The 22,535-nt window shown below is 42.7% G+C and overlaps 1 protein-coding gene across 2 annotated transcripts in view; it reads right to left on the bottom strand.

The window, feature by feature from the left end:
* Positions 1–22,320, bottom strand: part of LOC143100667 (alpha-(1,3)-fucosyltransferase 7-like) — a 41,021-nt gene extending 18,701 nt beyond the window's left edge. Inside the window, exon 1 of one of the 2 annotated variants that reach the window (XM_076264064.1) lies at positions 22,223–22,320. The gene's annotated coding sequence lies outside the window, so the exon portion shown is untranslated. Of the gene's footprint in view, positions 1–1,216; positions 1,517–22,222 lie in introns of those variants that run through there. The other variant, XM_076264065.1, reaches the window with a different exon arrangement.
* Positions 22,321–22,535: the final 215 nt, after the last annotated feature.

The following is a 22,535-nucleotide window of genomic DNA, read 5'->3' as shown; positions in this document are numbered from 1 at the left end:
TAAACAAGACGCCTGATGTTTATGTTAATGAATGGGCACAGTATTATTGTGTACAGTAATGGGCTATCAGTAGTATGTAAACAGTTCATGTGTTATGTGATTTACATAAACTAACAACAGAAATGTTAAAAGCTGGTATTGTGTTTCCTGAATTCTTACATTCAGGCATTCAAATGAAATGTAATTAAATAGCATATCAATCATGCAACAATGCAAAAACAATGAAACTAGTGTAGGCCTAATTATATTTTACATTAGTAAAGCAGTACTCTGATGTGCATGCTTTCACAAACTTTTGTAAACAATCTTAGCACTTTAAACATTGACTGTTTTGAAGTGCATGTAGGCAATATAGTATAAAAATAATAATTGTGATATCATTACAATTTGATAGGGGTTGGGAGGAGGGGGTGGGTTCATGTAGGTGGGCCCTATGACCCCAAAGTATGCCTTGACTGGGCCTCAGGTCAAAGAAGTTTGAGAAATGCTGATGTAGACAACAAAGCAGCAAGGAGGCGCCGTGTGATCATTTAAACAAGTTTTATGACGAGGTCGATGAGGGTGGGAAAAATCGTACATTTCTGTGCAAACTTTGCCCGCACTTCAGTCACATTGTCTTTTAAGAAAATGCAGTCCTTTTTTCGGTTCCAGCAGCCAACAACCTCAGAACTGACCCTTCAGGCCTCTCAGGAGGCGCTGGCCTTTAACCGCAGCCAGAAGAGAGTCAGCAGAAATTTGATTGCCTTTAAAAAATCTGACTTCTTAAAAAATCTTAAACTGGCTGCATTACGTGATTATTTCTGAGATTCTGATACGTTTTTAACCATGACCTATACACAGTTCTGGTTTGAAAATGTATCTCTTAAAATAATCACTTTATGCAGTCAGCTTAAGATGGCTTACTAGCAACTAACTAATTACCCTAGCAACAACCTAGAAACCACCCCTGTAATGTCAACCTAGCGACCACCATAGCAACCAGCATAGCAACCATGTTATTTATGCGTTTTAGCTTATTGGATGTTGCGTTAATGCAGACAACTTTTGATCCGTGTGCCCGATTTTCATAAATGAGGTACCGTTGGAATCCTTGGATGAGGCCGAGTTCCGTGCCACTGATCAAACCCACTCTTGCAGTTCCTCGGAACCGCAATTCTAGTTAACTTTACTCTTGGTTCTTTTCACGCACAGAGGAGAAAAAACTCTTTGCTTTCACCTGGTCAGAGTTTCTTCACTGCGGCGGGTGCACACGCACACAGCGTCCTCCCTCTTGGTAGGCTTCCAGCTGGGGTTGGTCACGTCAGCCTGGGGCCCAAAATAGACTCTTCTAACAGATGTGAAGTTTCAAAATCTGCCCTCGAAGTCTGTTTGAACCCGAAGTCTGTTTGAACCCGAAGACTCAATCTGACCTCGCCGAATGGATGTCCTCGTCTTCCCCCTCCTCTTGCGTTCGGGTCACGGAAACCAAATGTTGGATTCACGATCGTTTTGCGTTGTGTTTTAGTTTTGATGTCTGTATTGAAGATGGTCAATAAAGCTTGACGGCTGGATCAGGATCGGTGATCAAAAGAATTTATTGTAGATGGTACATCACTCACTAACCGAGCACAGGCTAAGTCTCAAACAGTAAAACTGCACAGAGTCTAACAGGTGTGGTAGTTAGTAGAAGCGGGCTGCTGCTGAGCGTCTTGGCATAAGATGCTCCCCGAGTCGCTTCCTCGATCCGTCTCGAAGTCCAAACCTGAGACAAAGCCTGTTATACTAAAATCATATCAACGTAAATCATGCCAACGTGGAAGGTACCAACCACTGTACAAAACCCGGCCCTGGCCAGATGGAGATACTAGCCCGAATAGGCAGACATGCTGTCTCCCTCGGCCCATGTTATCACTGATGTTCCTCAGATGTTCCTAAACATCGGCCTGTATGACCTTCCTGCTGGTACACAGGCCTAAGGCACAGTTATGTACAATAATATGAACCTCTCCCTGTTGTATACTACACACAGTAACACAAAAGTAACACAGATGAACACATCAGAATACATACAGAAATACCCCAGTCAAGTCAACAAAAACATAGGTTGGAAACCCTATCCCACTTTTCAATTACTGCACAACCAAAACACCCCCCTCTGGTGATTTCGTCTCCTCTCTGTATCACTGTAACGCTAAGTTTAGTCCTAGGCCATTAAACTAAACAAAGACCTTGAGAAACAACCACACAGTTCACTTCAGCAACAATGACTGTAGCAACAGTAACTCCTTCTATTTTCTCTTCGGCACCCGCACAGCATTTATCACAAAACCCACACAGCTTAGCATGTAATGGCAGTACAGAAAAAGAAAAGCTTTAATCCCCCAAGCTTGTCCGTAGTTAATCGATTACTTCTTTTAATTCGTTCACGAATCTATTCCAATTACCCAAAATATGTGTACACTTTAACCGTTTACTTTTTATCAGAAAACTTCTTATATCCAATGACATCTAGAGCTCATCAATCATTGATATAGGTATATAGGTATGTTACTCATCTGCACATTAATGAGAGTATTGAAGTTTGTGTCATTAAGTGTTTTGACAAGTAACATACCTATATACCTATATCAATGATTGATGAGCTCTAGATGTCATTGGATATAAGAAGTTTTCTGATAAAAAGTAAACGGTTAAAGTGTACACATATTTTGGGTAATTGGAATAGATTCGTGAACGAATTAAAAGAAGTAATCGATTAACTACGGACAAGCTTGGGGGATTAAAGCTTTTCTTTTTCTGTACTGCCATTACATGCTAAGCTGTGTGGGTTTTGTGATAAATGCTGTGCGGGTGCCGAAGAGAAAATAGAAGGAGTTACTGTTGCTACAGTCATTGTTGCTGAAGTGAACTGTGTGGTTGTTTCTCAAGGTCTTTGTTTAGTTTAATGGCCTAGGACTAAACTTAGCGTTACAGTGATACAGAGAGGAGACGAAATCACCAGAGGGGGGTGTTTTGGTTGTGCAGTAATTGAAAAGTGGGATAGGGTTTCCAACCTATGTTTTTGTTGACTTGGTCAACTGTGAATTTAACGAGAGATTGTTAAAGGTGTGAGTGAGACATTAATTGTTGTCGTTGTCCAGCCGGTTTTTGGGAGAAAGGAAATAGTCTGAGTTAAGTGGAACTGACACTGGTGAAATTTATTGTTGTGGCTTCATGCTGTGAGTAAAATAATTTACCAAGTGCCAGTTTACTGAACGAGAGAGATAAAGAGAGAGTGTTTTCTTTTCCCTGGCGGGAGCAGCGAGCGTGTGTGTGTGAGTGTGTGTGGAAAAAAAGGAGAAGGACAGAGAGAGAGAGAGGTTCTTTTTTTTCTTTGGCCAAAGCAGAATCGCAAAAGTTGGCACTAAAACATCACACACTACTGACAAATTTAAGTTAAAAGTTTAAATAAAGGATCGATCACGTCACTGCACGAAACACATAGTACAATTTAATATTAATTGATATTAGCACAATCCAGATATGGGTCTTGGTAGGAAAACTAAGTTGCAGGCCTATGTGTCAGATTGGATGGCAGTGAAATTACAATTTGGCAAATTTGAGAAAAAATTACAAAGGACATTAGAGAAGTTGGAATTAGAGATCCGAGACAGGATTTGGAGAACAGAGACTGAAAGACGTGATTTGGAGGAGCAACTCATGGAAGCGGATGTGTTGCCAGAACAGAGTGAAATGAGGCGAAGAGGAGTGGTATCAAAGGCCCACTCAATGGGGAGGAGCCAACTCCTCCCATACACCCCGGCACCTATTGTGGGCGGGGGTCGCAACAGGCAACCAAGCACCCGCCTCAAACCGACTCTGCCTGACTTGGACTCAACAGCGCCATATGCCATGGTGGAGACATCTAGAAGTGCAGTGGACATTGATAAAGACAGCTTCATTGGACAGAATGCTGCTGTTATGGGAACCCCACCTGATCAACAGCCAGCAGGTGACACGAAACAAATCATTCTGGCCCCATCAGCAGCCACTGCTTTCTACAATCCACAAAGACAAGGAAGAACGTCTGCAACCAACCATCATCAAACTGCTCCACTCCAGTATGGCTATCAACAGCCACTAGCCATAGCTTCAGTACCTCCTCCTCTATTGTTGTTACCAATGCCACTGGCTACAAGCCCATACCCACCTCACCCACCTGTCAACTCTTTCCCTACCCGACCACAACCACCACCCCCGCCCCCACCTGTCAACTCTTTACCTCACCCACCCCCACCTGCACCAGTGAATGATGGGGCATCTACATCCAATGCTGCCCAGGGAGCGACTGCTCCGGTAACAAGGCCTAAGACAATGAAAACCAGGCCAGCGATGGAGGACTGGGATGCCGGGGATGAGTCAGCTGACGAGGCACTCATATGCCCTGTGCGCACAGTAGCCACCACCGACGGCGTGTCTGTGCTTTACCAACCAGCGAGAACCGATAACACCCTCTATGCTACTGCCTTGCGTGAAGAACACATCGAAATTGAATTCTTGATTGATACTGGTGCTGAACTTACAGTCTTTTCATCCAACATTTCCGACCTATTGAAGAAACACGAAATACCTCTGTCAGGCATCATCAAGACAGCTGGTGGACCAACCGGAGAAAAATGCAGTCTGAAGCAGACAGCCCCAGTCACCATAGCCATTGGAGAAGGAGATGGAGAAGTCTTGTGGAACCTGAGAAGGCTAAAAAGAGAGGATCTCCTGGAACATCCAGCATGGGCTAGGGGAAAGAATGACTGTGGACTGTTGGAAATGGAACCCGTCAGACTGACTGGAAAACCACCTCCGTGTGTGAAACAAAGTCCCATCAAGAATGGACAGCTTGTGGCAGAATTGTTGGATGCAATGCAGCTGCCAAAAGACCTGGCAGTGATCAAAGTAAAGTCACATACAAGGCAAGACACCATTGAAGCAAGAGGCAATGCAATGGCGGATGCGGTGTCAAGAACAGCCGCAAGAAAAAGAGAGGGGGGGGATAACGAAACGACTAACGAGAATGGACACGGAAATGGAAACACGGACGGATCTAACGGTAACAGGAACATTTTTGAAAATGACGACGAGAAATGCATGATGAGAATGACAAAGAAGGTCAAGGAAACATCTGAAGAGGGAAAACGGGAAAGTTTGGCCAACATCAAAGACATGCAGAACAGCGCTAGCCGAGAAGAGAAGTGGACTTGGATTGAAAATGCGGCGAAGCTCCATGACGACAACCTGTGGAGGTTTGGAACACGAACAGTGGCTCCAGAAAGTCTTCTGCCATACCTGGCGACGCAAATTCATTCACTTGGACACGTGGGAGTGGAAAAGATGAGGAACAGATTCATACAGGTCTGGTGGGCCCCAAAGTTCACAGCAACGGACAGGGACATCGTCAAGCGGTGTGCCACCTGTCGGCAAAACAACCACGACAGAAAGGTCAAGCTGCCAACATTGAAAACACCTGCTCCACCAGGGCCTTTCAGAGTTCTTCAGATAGATTACATCACTCTTCCAAAGTGCAAAGGCTATCGCGACGTTCTGATTGTTCTGTGCAAGTTCTCTAGGTGGATCGAGGCGTTCCCTGCACGATCCGGAACTGCACTACACACTGCCAAAGTCCTTGTGAAAGACATCATTCCCCGATACGGTTTGCCAGAACAGATCTGCTCAGACAACGGAACACACTTCACTGGAGCAGTCTGCGCCGAGGTGGCCCGCATGCTGAATGTGCAATGGTCCCTGAACTGCCCTTACCACCCAGAATCCTCTGGGCAGGTGGAGAGAGCCAACCGGACGTTGAAGGAACGACTGGCCAAGAAACATCAAGAAGGCATTCCTTGGGTGGACGCCTTACCAACAGCCCTGTGTAGCATGCGTGCTACAAGCAACAGAGACACAGGACTCAGCCCATTTGAGATCGTGACTGGCAGGCCTTTCTCTGCACCAGGCACGATTGATCTGAGGAAAGCCGACATCCACCTGACATCAGATGCAATGCTGAACTACTGTGTGCAATTGACAGAAGCGGTCCAGACAGCGGCTAATCAAGTGAAAGAGGCGTGGGGAGACCCTCCGGAAGGTGGGCACTCTCTAGTGCCAGGTCAGTGGGTGATGGTTCACAAGCCCCAAAGGTTAGCGCTAGGGGCAAAGTACGATGGGCCATATCAGATTTTGTTGATAACACAGTTGGCAGTGAAGGTCCAGGGTGAGAGAAAAGTGGATACATGCGAGCCATTGCAAACTAATAGAACCGCCTGAAACATGACGCACTTGGGGAGGGTACGAATTCTATCTGAGTTTTCGCCAATCTTCTTTTAGGGGTGAGGTGTGAACTAGAGGGGGGAAGATTCACGGGAGACTTTCATTATGATAGGGAATTTATGACGTCAGGAGAAATGAAAGGTTAGGGATCCGAGGGTAGAATCTTTCCTTTGAGAATCCGAACATGCTCAGAGTGTTGTGGTAGTGGACTCTTCTTGACACAAACTCATGTTATGAAAAGTTATAGACTTAGATAAGTCTTATAATTGATTTTGATGATTAAATATGTGTGATTACTGATATATGAAATGTTTAATCTGAGGATACAATTACAATTTCCGATTTTTGAGAATGATTACAGTTAAGCTAGATCAAGAGGGGGGAGTAATCCTGTAGTCCTGGTTCTAGAGGTTGGTTTCTGGGGACACCCGTAAGGGAGCTGAACACGCAGCAACGGGTTAACCGGGGACTCACTGGGGGACCAGGGTTGGGAGGTTGCTACACCCCTATAATAGATGATTATATATACTATTGTTTTCATGACTATCCTTCAACTGATACTGCTCTTTCTTTTCACTCCACATGTGCCTATGAGGTTGCCGGGAGCCACAGACAACATCTGGGACAGAGACTTTGCCTCTGAACTGAACTGTTGCCTGCCGGTCTCCTGCACTTCTCCCCAAAAAGACTGTTTCCCGAAGGAATCCTCAACTCCATCATTCTCTAACAGCGATCAGCTCACTGAATTCTGTGTTGTGTAACTGTTCTTGTGTGTCTCCTTTATCATCTGAAAATGTCACCGAAAATGTTGTTTTGTTGTGCTGTTATCCTGTGTCACCTGGTTATTGTTACTGATACTCTGTATGACAGCCATCATGATGTGCACAAGGACAACACTTTCCTGAAGACGGCTCATGGGTTGGCCCAGGCCAAGCGTAAGCATTCGTGTTGGGTATGCGGGTTAATGCCATCTGCCTCTGAAGTGTATCCTTACATAGCCATTCCCTTTACCATCCCAGAGTATGTAGCAGCCTTTAACAGTACTACAAATGGTTCCCCTGATGACATTTTTCCAAATCCTCCATGGGTCGGAGGGCCCCCTACTAAGCTTAAATTGAGTTATGCCCCACGTGGTGTGATCGATCTGTTGGGTGGCCGACAAGAGTGGACGGTCGGTGGTAGGTCAGAGCATCTGCCCATATGTTGTGTGTGGACAGTATGCATATTCCTATCTTCCCCCTAATTGGCAAGGCTCCTGTTATTTAGCTTATGTTGTTCCAGCTGTGAGGATTGTGGAGAGGGAACATTTGGTGGGTGAGTCAACATCTATACACCCTAGGACTAAGCGTGACGCTTTTGGGGGTCACAGTATTGTCGCAACCCCGACACAGAGATTCTTTGCCGCTTTAATTCCAACTTATGGCCTAACTGTGGCGCTTGATGAGATTAGAGATCTGGTACACATTGTTGATGTAGTAGCTAATGACACTGCACGCGCTCTTTCAGACATTGAACGGGAACTGTATGCAGTAAGACAGGTTGCCCTTCAGAATAGGATCTGCCTGGACGTGGTTTTGGCCAGTAAGGGAGGTGCTTGTGCTCTGATTGGACAGGAATGCTGTACTTATGTGCCTGACTCGACCGTTAATGTCTCCAATTACATCAAAGATATTTACGCCAACGTGCAGCAGCTTAAGCGGGATAATGGTAGCTGGTCCCTGGGAGGTTGGTTGAGTAGCTGGGGTGGGTCCCTGTTTGCTCAGATTGTCCAGTTAATTTTGCCCCTGCTCATTCCCATCTTTGTCATCTACTTAGCTATCCAAGTGGTGTTGTGTATCATCAAGCGTGCCACCACTACCACTCCAAGATTGGCCCCTGTTAGAGTACCTCCTGCCCAGCCTCGGGATGAACCGGGGATGTGGGTTTGATTCCTTTCCTTTTTAATTTCTTTTTATGTGTGAGACAATCCTCCGGAACGAAATCAGTTAGTATGTTTTCTTTTAAGACACCGGCACTTTTTCCTTTTTCAAAGTGCTAGAGAAGTAATCTTGTCTTGGTTTGTCCTCTGTTCTTTAGACCACATCAGACTCCTTTTATTTGTTTTGTATGATCTATAAAAATCTGTGTTTTTTAATTGATCGATCAAGAGGGGGGACTGTAGAAATCTGGGGTATTTCTGTATGTATTCTGATGTGTTCATCTGTGTTACTTTTGTGTTACTGTGTGTAGTATACAACAGGGAGAGGTTCATATTATTGTACATAACTGTGCCTTAGGCCTGTGTACCAGCAGGAAGGTCATACAGGCCGATGTTTAGGAACATCTGAGGAACATCAGTGATAACATGGGCCGAGGGAGACAGCATGTCTGCCTATTCGGGCTAGTATCTCCATCTGGCCAGGGCCGGGTTTTGTACAGTGGTTGGTACCTTCCACGTTGGCATGATTTACGTTGATATGATTTTAGTATAACAGGCTTTGTCTCAGGTTTGGACTTCGAGACGGATCGAGGAAGCGACTCGGGGAGCATCTTATGCCAAGACGCTCAGCAGCAGCCCGCTTCTACTTAACTACCACACCTGTTAGACTCTGTGCAGTTTTACTGTTTGAGACTTAGCCTGTGCTCGGTTAGTGAGTGTTGTACCATCTACAATAAATTCTTTTGATCACCGATCCTGATCCAGCCGTCAAGCTTTATTGACCATCTTCAATACAGACATCAGAACTAAAACACAACGCAAAACGATCGTGAATCCAACACAGTGTTTTTTTGCGCGTCTGCAGAAGTCAACCAAATATGAATGTAATTCTGCGGCATAAAGCAGATGTATTTGTTTATTCTACAGAAAAATAAAAATGACATGTCAAGCAGTCAATTGACTACATTGCAGTCAAGAAGTAGGGCAAATTAATTTACGAAACCAAAACGTGGGTCATAGTTGTCTAAGCCTCTATTGCGTAGCCTGTTAAAAACGTTGCCAGATAGTATTAAATCGGCAACAACATTGTTTTCTGCAGAAGCCTACCCAAGGCAGATTAATTCTGAACAGTTATTTCTCTTTTGGCTTAATTATCACACCACTGTTTTTATTTGCGTAGCTGCGTTACCCCCAACACTGACAATAATGTAGACAGCAAATTTCGATTTCCGTTACCACCGTGTAGTCAAGCCTTAAGACATACCCAAGTAGCCTAAATCGAGGTAATGCTTAATTACTGTATGCATGATTTATTTTGTTATTGAATTCGTAGGCTGGGATTACTCTCGGCAAGTCTCCTGCTTTTTCAGTAGGGGCGGCAGGCAGAGCGATGTAAAGTGGCAGAGCGACGCACAGTGGCTGAAAGTGGTACTAAAGCTTCACGCAGCTTCACGCCTCGTAATGCGCGACTGAAGTGGTCATTTGAAAGTGATGCCCACTGTACAAACAAACAGACAAACCATGGATGGCCCTCTCACAGTCTGAACTAATACAAAAAAAACAAATAACTCAAGGGAAAACATTGCTCAGACACATTTGCTCTCTTTAAATGCAACAGGTTATCCACAGCCAACAGGCCGGGCGTGCGAGAGAAGCAATGAAGTCTTAGAATTAAGAATAAAGCCATGTTCTTCCAACAACAACAACCACACGCACCCATGCACCCAGCAATTCAAATGACCGGCATTGTTCTCCCAGAGAGGAAGCTATGTATGATCACCACCCACAGGTGGGCGTGTGTGCTAGCGCTGCAGGTCAGCCTTTCCACATACACACCTAGCTTTAAAGTTCACCGTCCTGGTAGCATACCTATCTACTGCCAAGGCCTGAAGGGGACAGGGAGAATATTTACTTGTGCTACACTGTCAGAGAACTCATGTGAAACAGACTGTGGGAGGTGGAAGGGGTTTGAATGCTGTCCAGCAATATTATGAGTGGAACGTCGGAGGGATAGAACCGGATCAGGGTTCAGACCCAACTCCTCCAGGGGGCACACGATTGGAAAATCTTTACCTGCTGCTATACTTGGGGCCAGCTCTGGTTCTTCCAAAGTGTCTGTGCTAAATGGTGCCACTGCCAGGTGGCTGGCGCTGTTTGTGGGGGGTTGGACATCTGATAAGCCCTCCATATGAGCCTGGGACAGTTGGTCAAGGCTAAAGTTAACACCATCTTGGTCACTGTGATGCTAAGCATTAGTCCTGGTGTGGACTATGGCTACCGAGGCCTGGCTCCCTCCCAATACACCCATGAGGCTATGGAGCAGCCAGTGCTAGTGGGCTGGATGAATCTTGACCAGTGGGAACAGATTTAAGCTCGGAGCAATGCATGGTCTTAACTCATTGAGTGCCAAAAACGTAATATTACTTTTTTTCTTCCCATGCGTTGAGTGCCAAAAACGTAATATTACGTTTTTAGCCTTTTTTTAAATTATGAAACTAGACACTCTAACACACCTTATATGTGATTTTGGGAACTCTGTGATGAATGGAAATGAAATATATGACGATCGAAAACTCATGAAAATGCACAATCTGGACATTTTATCTGGACATTTTATCATAACTCGCAGGGGCGTAGATTTGCGTGGGGACCGAAGGACGTGTACACACCAATGTCAAATTACGACTGAAATGTCCCCACCAATATTCAGGTTGAAATGGGGAAAAAAGCGCTCACATGCGCTACACAAAGAGTTAAATCATTTTTCACTTCAGTGCTGCGGATCATCTCGTACAGATCTTGTAATGTGCAGTAGCCTATAAGGGTAAATCGCGCTGATTTGAAGTTACCTAATAACTACCAGTGAGCTGCAGCATGCAGCGCTTCAGCTTTACTTCACTACAAGCATGAAGTGCATCCAAATTCACCCATTCTTCTCTGTTGAACTCCTCGAGAAGTAGGCTACTCATCACACATGTGTCACATGAAAGAGTCTTTTCTCAGCTTTTAAACGGTGCTACTGTTTGCTGTGATAAACAGTTTGTGAGAAAAATAACTTCAAGAGATTTAATAATTATTCTCTGCGCCCATCTCCACATCCATTCGTCTCGGTGGAAGATCGTAGGCCTACACACTCTTCACGCAACACATGACAAACCATATATCAGAATAAACAGCAGACCTTACCGAACACAAAGGTGTAATGCATTCCCGTGTATAGTTAGCTGTTCCAGAGTAATCCGGTTTTGAAATAAATTATAGCAAAATTCAACATGGTCTTTCGGCTGCATTTCTTAAAACTGAGCTGTGTGCATCGCCTAGATATCTTTAAATATTAGAATCAGAGAATATACAGGCAGCTCACGGTTAAGAGTTTGTCAATGTAGCCTTAATGATTTCTTTTCACAAAATGCTAAGCATGCATGTATTTAAGTTTCTTAAAACTGAGCTGTGTTTAAATAAATAAAGAAAATAAATGTTAAATATAGCCTACATATCTGTAGCCTACATATTAAAATCATATTATGTAGGCTACACAGTGTAGTTAGATCAAGTTGGACAGCAGCACATTTTAATCATGGATAGTAGTTGGACAGTATCACATTTTAATAATTTTATATATCTATAGTGGCTGGTGAAAGAGTTGAGTGTTTTTTTTTTTTCGGGGGGGGGGGGGGGGGGGGTGTTAGTGGGTAGTGTCCCCACCAAAGCTCAGACCAAACCTACGCCCTTGATAACTCGGTTGCCGCTTTGGGTCGAATCAGTGACACATGCACGTCAGGTCAAAACCAGGCCATTTTCGTGGGTCTATCACTAGGTGGCAGTCTCACCAGGTCTCGCTGATCACTTCCTGGAAAGTTTACACAAGTAAGTAACAGGCAACACTTCATATTTCATGAAAGACGTTATATCTCCATTTCTAGAAAAAAACAGCGATTTTGATGAAAACTAGCCACTGTTTAGCTTGGGATTTCTCAGGAACAGAGGCGTGTAGAAATACACGGTTTGCACCCACCGAGAGCTTAAAGTCTCACCTTTTAATCGAGCCATTGTATGTGTTCATAGCTATAACACAGAATATGCTGTGGCTGTACAAAAATCATCAACAATGGTCTAGATTGCTGGCACTCTAGGACAAAGCTCCCGAAAACAGCTTGGCATTCAATGAGTTAAGGGGGCCCTCTTCCCCATATGGCCTGATCTTATAGTGTGTGCCAATTCCATCCAGACATTCCACAATTTCATACTTGGTAGACACCCATGTATCCTGGATTTTGTGGTGACCGTGAAAATGGTTCTTGCAAAAGAGTTTACATGCACATTACGTTTAGCTGACACTTCTTGACCAAAGTCACTTACATACTGTATGTCAACTATATTACAAGGGATCACATTGTCCCTGGAGCAACTTGGGGTTAAGTGCCTTATTCAAGGGCATAATAATGAAAGCCGGGAATTGAACCGACAACTTTCAGGCTATTGCACGCCAGCCCAGCTCCTTAACCACTACACTACCACCGCCCACTAGAAAAAGACTAGAGTGCCAGGTGGTAATATGGGTTGATGGTAATTTTGATACCATAGATTTAATAGAGACCCAGTCAGACCAATAGTATGAAAAATCAGGAACAGAGTTTATTTACAATGATGCGCATCAAGGGAGAGACAGCATGACTTCACCTAAAGATCCATCAGCTGCTCTAACTATACAAGGAAATAGTTAGGGTTTAAGTATCCTTCCAGGCTGACGGGAGATGGCGTTGGTCATCCCATCTCACGTGGACTACACTGAATCAGACCCTGATTAGTGGCAACCTGGCAATCCGGAGCAGATAGCTACTGACGCAGCCATGCAGAACAGTGAAACACTGCAAAGTCATAATATTCCTGCTTATCTCTAAATACAGTCACACACAGATATACACAGGGACAGTACAGATATCATACAGTCATTACATAGAATCATACTTTTAGTATCAAAGTGACCCACTAATGAGAAATGCAGAACATTAAACCACATATTGGAATATTGGACATAATGCAGAACATTAAACCATATATTGGAATATTGGACATAATGTTCTATTCCACTTTCTCTCAGGGTACAGTGTCAGGACCACCATGCCTACGATATGCCGCAGCCTCTTCTAAGTGTCTCATAGCACCAGCATAGACAGAAGTCAGGTACTCTTGATGTTGCACCACCCAATCAGTTGGTGGACTGTCCCTGTTGTCACCTCCAGTATTTCCAAGTAGGTGATCGACTGGTAACTGTGGCTTCTGACCGAACATCAGCTCGTATGGGGAGTGCTGTGTGGACTGGTACACGGTGGTATTATAGGCAAACTGAGCTGAGGGAGCAACTGGGGCCATTTATGCTTCTTTTCAGGGGGTAAGGTCCTGAGCAAGTCATGAAGTGTCCTGTTGAAACGTTCACATTGACTGTTACCCTCTGGATGATAAATGGTGGTTCTAGTCTTCGTTATGCTGTAGATGTCACACAGGTGCTTCAACAGCCCTCCCTCAAAGCTGCGCCCCTGATCAGAGTGGATTCTCCTTGGCACGCCATACACATAGAAACATCTCTCAGTTAGAATCTTAGCTAAGACTTTGATACAAGACACACTGAAACAACGCCCTTTAAGGTAGGATTCAAACCAGTCAAGATCTTTCCCAGAAATTCCCTGTTCAGACAGTGTAGGAAGGAGAATCTCATGGTATACAATATCAAAGGCTGCAGGTAAGTCTAGTAGAATTAATACTGATGACTAAGCAGACTCCTGATTTGAGGTGCTGCTGTTTACGGGTTTGAGTCCGGGTGTGTGCAGGGCTGAATCACGCAGGTTAAACAGTAGCCTGGCCTTAATTGCCTTCCTACGTACTTCCGCTCGATTTTCATCTCCCTCCACGACTCCGTCTGGGATTCCGGCCATTGGCCGCGTTCGCAGCGGTAGATTCGACTCCGCGCCAATCAGCGAGCAGGAGGCGGGAGTTGTGTGAGACGACGTCGAGATTCTGCGCTATGTTTAAATTGTAGTCCTCCAGGAGTTTGGCAATGGCATAAGTTAATGAAGCAATTCAGTCCGTGCTGGCTACGCTTCCAAATGTTCAGGAACTGAACTCCGAACAAAAGGAGTGTAAAACACATTTTATTTCGGGCAAAGATGTCGTGGCCCTACTCCCTATGGGATTTGGGAAACGTTTGATTTGTGTCGCGCAGTAGCCTCGATATTAAATTACAGCATGTGCGGCAGACCCGGTATGAATGAAGCGGCGTGTTTTCAATGATGATCACATCTAGCTTTGACAATTGTGATGATATTGTATCGCCGAGGCTATTTGCCCCCGTGTTGGGCTTTCCCCTGTGTTCCCGGCGTGTGCGTGTGTGTGTGTGTGCGCGAGTGTTTGTGTCTCCCTCTCCCTCCTGTGTCATGGAATGTGTCAATGAGTTCTGATGTGTTTTGATTGGGGGGAGGTGTCCGGGAGGGAATATTTAGGTGTATGGATAGGTTAGCGATTGCTAAGGTAATAGAATAGGGGGTTCTAAGACGTCTAAGTTTAGTCAGAGTAGAAGTAGATTACGTGCGACTGAGTTGTGTTGCGTTGTGTTGTTGGCCGATGAGTGTGAATGACGAGTGATTGAGACCGTGATTTATCAGCGATCAGTTTGTTGTTTTTGGACACCTCCTGTTGCCCGTGCACTAGCCTGTACATATATAGGAAATAAACTACCGGAGTTTTGGAACGATATATCAGCCTCCCCGTCTCCTAACTTCTCATCGGCGTTACAATATGTTATCTTCAACCTTACTGTTGAATAGTTATTTGCTATTCTTCCACTAACTCTTACATTTGTATCGCAAAGCTGGCATGGTCATTTACATCCATCTTGTTCGCTTTGGTGGGGAATGATTGTTGTGGGCAATTTCTGAGTGATGTAGTGTAGCTTAATTCACGATCGAGCTGGCGCATAACATACGTCACAGCCAAACTTTAGCGATTGGGTGAAATCAGATCCAATCGTTTCAAACTTCTACAGAGTCCACGCATCCAGCTTGCAAACGTTCGTCAATAGCCGAGATCCCAGACCCTTGTAGAAGCGAAGCGTACCAAGGGGATGGCAAATTGCCAGGCTAGTTAAACAGTAACAGTAAATGTAAATAGGTTAAATAGGTTTACATTAGCTACTCTCAATGCTTCAGTCACAGACAGAGCAATTTCAGTAGAATGGTCACTCTTGAAACCAGACTGCATACGGTCTAGCAGTTTGTTCTGATACAGGAAGTCATAGACTTGCTTGAAGAAAACTTCCTCCAAAGCCAACAAGAAAGGAAGAAGGGAGACAGGTCTGTAGTTCTTCATCAACTGTATAAAGTGTACTTTTTTTTAGCAAAGACATAACCCTTGCCTGTTTAAAAGAAGAAGGAACTATTCCAGAACTGAGTGTAGTATTAAACACATGCATGACTGCTGGCAGAACAGTGTGACAGACTGCAGAAGAATAGACGGGACAGGATCCAAAGGGCATGTTGTTGGATGACTTTGCTGAAGCAGTAGAGAAACCTCTTCTTCATCAAGAGGAGAGAAAGAGTCCAACAATTCACAGGGCAAAGCTCTCCTAATAGGCTCATCAAACTGAGCACTTATCCTGTTGTGTTTGCGGTCAAATGTGACAGATTGACAATTATTTTCTCTAAAAAATAATGTTAACTTATTCTCACCATGAGGCTTCTTGACTTTGTTAACGCAGGGCATCTGAACACACAAAACAATTTTTTATGTTTTTATAACAATTTGAGTTATAACCCGCGATTAGAAATGAATGGGTGAAAAAATGGTCAGTGTATAAAATTGAGTCCAGGCACATACTTATTGATCAGATAGACTATATGTGCTTCTGTACATTAAAATACACACACAAACAAACCTTTCCCCAATAGAATCTTCCCCTTTTCAGGTCAGTGAGGCCATAAATAGCAAATGGATCACAACATTAGATGATGTGTGTTACTGTGGATTTATAACAATTTATAATGCAGCGGTCACTTTCAGTGAAAATTATGCAAAGTCATCTGCTGACAGTGAAGTAGCTGATGGCAGTGGTGGAGGATTGAGAAGAGATTTGAAAGTTGAAAAAAGTTTTCTATTGTCAGTTGCACTCTCAATCTTGCTCTGAATGTCTTTTTTGCAAGTGTAACAGTGAATGAAAAAGATGATAGCAAAGACTGGTAGTTACTAAGATCATTTCCATCTCTGGATTTACGTCATTTTCACTCAGCAGCTCTAAGTATTACTATTATTATGACCGCCGCGCAGCGAAGCGGCGGTCATATAGGTTTAGTCAGAATTTATTTATTTATTTTCTTTTTCGCATGCCCAAATTTCCGTCAATGAGTCCCGGGACACTGAAAGACCGGGATACACGAAACTTGGTGGGCATGTAACCCCACATGGATAGCATGGAACCATCGTTTTTCGTTTTGATCTGTAGCCCCCCCGCTGGACTGGACCCCCCGAAAGGAGGGTAGGGCAGACACAGTTTTCTGTGAATATCTCGAAAACCGTAGGGTTTAGTAGGACCATTTTTTTTGTATGTTGATCTGGATGTCAACCCATTCCATAACCACTCATTTCATGTATAGCGCCACCTAGTTAAACACAAAAAAGTAAAAATCAGGTGTTGTAATCACAGGTATCTGTGACCTAACATAGTCAAAACTGCGCGAAATTGGAAGTGTAGGATCATTATGACACCCTCTGTATGCACGCCAAACAATAAATTAATTTATGTTACTATACACCAACTGGCCTGTAGGTGGCCGGGGACAGTTTTCTGTGAATATCTCGAGAACCGTAGGGCCTAGGAGGTCCACCTTTTTTATGTATGTTGGTCTTAAGGGGGCATGTCAACCCATCCCATTACCACTTATTTCATGTATAGCGCCACCTAGTTAAAAATTAAAAAGCAAAAAATTTGGTGTTTTCATCACAATATCTCTGGCTGACAAGGTCAAAACTGCACGAAATGAAAAGTGTAGGATCGTTATGACACCATCCGAATGCATGCCAAGTTTTGTGTACTTTCGTTCATGGGGGGCCTTACAATAAAATAATTTATGTGTTCATTTAGTGACGTACACCAACAAGGATTCCCGGGACACTGAAAGACCGGGGTACACAAAACTTGGTGGGCATGTACCCCCACATGGATAGCATGGAACCGTCGTTTTGATCTGTAGCCCCCCCGCTGGACTGGACCCCCCGAAAGGAGGGTAGGGCAGACACAGTTCTCTGTGAATATCTTGAGAACTGTAGGGCCTAGGATGACCATTTTTTCCCGTATGTTTGCCTCCAGGGGTCATGTTAACCCATTTCATGTGCACACATGTGCACAAACAGATACACACACACACACACACATACATTCACAGTAATCATACGTATGACACATACTCACACAGTAGACATATGTACGCTTGCATGCACAGGCACATACGCAGGCACACACACAAGCACGCACACACACACACACACACACCCACACACACTCACACACACCCACACACATAACATAAACATAACACAAACAATCAAGAATTTCTCAGAATTATGAACAGGCAAGATGGAGGTGGGGTTGTATAAAATTAATTTTACATGTGAAATCTATGAACTAATCATGTTTTGGTACTTGTTGTCTAGCAGATACCAAGAATTGAGTGTGGATAATGCAATTTAGTGAGACAGTTAGAATCATATAGGCCTTTCAGCGTGATTTCTTTTTGTGGAAAAAATGTGCTGGACTGGGCGGCGGTCATATTTTGTACCGCTCTGCGGTACATCTAGTTAATATAGTAATAGTAATAATATATCTAGCCGAGTGATAAAATAGTATTTTTTGCAATTCCATCACCTTTATGGAACTTTCTTGTTTCTTATATCAATTAACATTTGTCAAAATGTTTTTAATAGGGAAAAAAACTATCTTAGCCAAAAGTGTAGGCCCAAAAATTCACCATTTTGGGGATATTATTGAATTTATATTGAGGGAAAATGTCTAAATGCCATATGTTTTAATCTGTTTAAGTTAAGGTACCCAATTTATTTGAACTGTATTTAACCTGTAAGAGGTTTATGTTTGAAGGAAATTTGATGATTTCTTTTTGTGGAAAAAATGTGCTGGACTGGGCGGCGGTCATATTTTGTACCGCTCTGCGGTACATCTAGTTAATATAGTAATAGTAATAATATATCTAGCCGAGTGATAAAATAGTATTTTTTGCAATTCCATCACCTTTATGGAACTTTCTTGTTTCTTATATCAATTAACATTTGTCAAAATGTTTTTAATAGGGAAAAAAACTATCTTAGCCAAAAGTGTAGGCCCAAAAATTCACCATTTTGGGGATATTATTGAATTTATATTGAGGGAAAATGTCTAAATGCCATATGTTTTAATCTGTTTAAGTTAAGGTACCCAATTTATTTGAACTGTATTTAACCTGTAAGAGGTTTATGTTTGAAGGAAATTTGATGATTTCTGATATTTGACAAATATCTGACAACATTTGAATTTTTTTAATGATTTAAACTTAGGGTTTTAAAATCATCAGTTAACCTCTGTAAATATGTATTTGATAGAAAAGGACAGTTTTTTGCTCAAATGACACTGTTTTTACCGGAAATGTCCCCATAGCATAGCAAAAAGTGTGTAAAAATGTGCCATTTTGGAATATGGCGGCCATATTGGATTTTTGGACAAAATTCAACATGCCCCAAGTTTTAATCTGTTCCAATGGGGTTCTGACCAGGACTCCATGGAGAAAACTTTGACCAAAAAATAGTCCTAATGTTTCCAGCAGATGACCTGTCTATAAGCACACCCATAATTTAGTGGCTTTTTACGCATAGAGCGAGCGCATTCGTGCCTGGTATACTGTAGATTACAATTGAATGCAGACAAGGCTTACATGTTATGAAAATTACACGTTTTGGCGAGACGAAGCTAAAGGTGAAGATATCTATTAGGCCTACTGGATCAGCAGGTAAGACGAGAGTGCCACTCGAACCCCAAAGCACAACCAGTAGGCTGTTACAGGGCAATTCCACGGAAAATTGACTTTTTGTCACATCCATCATACAAATGCCTTGGCATTGGCCTTGGCATTTGTATGATGTGAATGATAACATTAATTTTTTGTGCATTTTTTCTCATGTACATTCTTCAGCCAAAAATAGCAAATGCTGAAATTTCATGTAATCATTCACATCAAACCATACCATCACATTTTATTGGTGTTATGGATGTTACAAAAACTGTATTTTTTCATGGAATTGCCCTACAGCAGCTTTGAGAAACACCGATGGGCTGCTTAGAATACTTTGTTGTAGTAGATGATAGCCTACACAAACAACATTGATTTTTGTCAATTAAACCTCTTATCAGTGCAGATTTATTTATGGGTATCCTCGTTTATTGTGATGTCCAAGTTCCATGTTAGTGTTTGTTTCATGTAGGCCTACGCATGCAGTGTGTGGTTTGGATGAGCCAGACGCGGGCAGCTTGACTGTTTTGAGCTTAAAGTTTCTGTCTAAAATTGCGTGAAAAACGTCCAATTAGCTGCCAGAATTCGAAAAATTTACTCGGGGGAGAAACGCCCGAATTTGTGCAATTCCATCCATTAACCCTACAAATTTCAGCGTAGGCTGGTCAACATTTAGCATTTAACCTATTTTTCCAGTTTTCAAACTTTTTCAAAATGGTAATCCATGAGAAAAAAACAATACTAAAACATATCTGTAGCCTGTTAGATTGAGGGTTTATACGCTGTAAACATTAGGTGTCCTTTGCGAGAGTGAGGTTGTAGGCTACTATTTGCCTGCGTGCGTCCATGCGGGGAGTGAGGGGGGTCCCGTGCCAATTTTGTGCCCAGGGCCCGTGGTCATGATAATCCGGCCATGCGTTTAAGGACACCAATTTTCTTTGTGAATGAATAGTGTATCGTAAATAAATAAATGTTCTTCATTAAAATACAGGGTGCATAAGTATTCATACCCCTATGTTAAACCTATGTTGAACTCCCATAGAGGCAGGCAGATTTTTATTTTTAAAGGCCAGTTATTTAATGGATCCAGGATACTAGGCATCCTGATAAAGTTCCCTTGGCTTTTGGAATTAAAATAGCCCCACATAGATTGGCATGGTGTGTATTTCAGTTAGCCTCAATGAGCATCAAACCAGCTAATAGGCTAACTGAAATACACCATATTATTGACCAAATTAAATATTACATTACAATACATTAAAATGGACAAATACTTGTACTTCTGAATATTTAGGTATTTTTAAAAGCAAATAGCAAATACGTCTGTACTTCAACTTAAGTTAAAATCTGATTTAGCAACTTGACAAGGTGTATCTTTAAGTAAAGGAATTGTGTACTTTGTCTCAGTTTCATTCTTTGGTAACACTTTGCTTGACAGTATCGCATACCTGTCAACACTCCCGTTTTTCCCGGGTTTCTCCCGTATTTAAGGTCATCTCCCAGCACCCTCCCGTTTGGTTATTTCTCCCGGAAAACTCCCGTAATTTGCATGGCCATCAAACTTCATTTTAAAATCATTGATCCATTCAGGTTGCCAGATTGTGTATGAAATACACCCTACACATACACGATCACTTAGTTTCAATTTCAACCGTTTTGTCATAGGCTAAAACCTGGCAACCCAAAACCCAAATAAGGAAGCGGGTGCCAACTGCGCAGCCTGAGTCTCGTCGTAAGCAAGCGGGCTAGTTGAATGGCCTACTCCAGAACTAGCTGTTGTGAAATTGTTGGGAATTTAATTGATTAACACATCACATAAACTGTTATTGAGTGTTGTTGATACACTGAACTTGTTCCCTCGGAACCAAATCTGACAGCAAGCAGCTTTAGAGTTTTGGAAGTAGGCTGCAGGCAGGCAGCTGGTGGATACATAACTGGCATGCGTAAGGTAATGGTAAGGTAAAAGCAATGACCGAAATGCAGTGTTGAAACATGTGTATGAAACGTATTAAATATGCAACCACAGATCCGGTATAAACCCCCCCCCCCCGAAAAAAAATCTCCCGTTTTTGGAAAGCTAAATGTTGACAGGTAAGCAGTATCGACATAAGAGTGACATGACACTGTCATTGTTTAATTTGCAATATGCAAACCATACAAATACTTCCTTCTACCATCCCCCTTAAGCTTCCTTAAATTCATATGTACTTCCTCTTCTTTCAAACCTGTATGCTGTTTGGATGTTACTGAGGCGAAACAATGATTTTGATTGATTTGATATATTTATCTGTGGTACAACATTGCCAGTTTGTACACTAAATGCCCATATACTGAGCTACTTTCACATAGATTTTCAAGTGCCTACTAGTTTCCCCACATACCATTTTAATCCTATAAAAATGACCGAAAAACACAATCTCTTGTTTAATCCTTAAAATCTTTAATAGCATTAATAAAATAGTTAAGAAATAATAGTTGATACCAAGTGATTTCAAGGGCCAAAAATAATATGAAGACATAGGATTTGAACCAAAATATTTTACAGGCCTGATCTGAGACGGTGCCACAACAACCTTTTCTGATTCGACACGGAATTACCCATGACTTTTATGGACATACTATGGACTTTTAATGCGTTCATGCCGGTCGACTTTAAAAATTCCAACCTCCCAAAAAAGTGTGTTCATGAGATCAGCTCGGAAAACAAATACAGGAAACGCATAAATAAGTTATTAGAACTGCTTACTATGGTTGAGCAAGAAGGAAAATGTCACAGGTTGGTGTTTCTATAGCATTCATTTAGTTATAAATGAACTTGCCTATTTGTAATGAGAGTGAAATTTGTCTCTTTTGCTGTTGCAAGGGAGGTTGAAGAATATGATAGTGAGGTCAAGTTACGAGCAAAAAATCCGACCCAAATGCATTCAAGTCATTTTTCCTCCTCATTTCCACCTCATTTCATATAAGATGATATAAGCTTCCTTACCATTTGATGGAAGTGTAGAACACCTGCAAACTGTGCCCTCATGAGGTACTTGCTCTGGCTGTTACTCCTAAATGACATTCAGGGTTGTATTGTTCTGAGGTTGGATGCCAACAACAAACCAACCGCCCCGCCCCGCCCCGTCTATCTATCCCTATCTCAGGTGACTGTAATGATCACTGAGCAGGATGGCCAGGATCTGTCAAATGAGAATTGGGTCATTGTAGTGGCTGACTAGTCCATGACGGAAATTTTAATCTCCTGCTAGGGAGCTCAGTAAAATGTAAATGGGAACAAATGTTAGTCATTAACCTAT

This window comes from Alosa pseudoharengus, unplaced genomic scaffold, assembly GCF_046254945.1.
Source record: "Alosa pseudoharengus isolate Yale_2024_CS ecotype anadromous, Long Island Sound unplaced genomic scaffold, YU_APseudo_1.1 YU_APseudo_1.1_scf_3, whole genome shotgun sequence".
Taxonomy (NCBI): Eukaryota; Metazoa; Chordata; class Actinopteri; order Clupeiformes; family Clupeidae; genus Alosa; species Alosa pseudoharengus.
The sequence above is the reverse complement of the archived record's forward strand: the minus strand, read 5'-3'. Positions and strand labels throughout refer to the sequence as shown.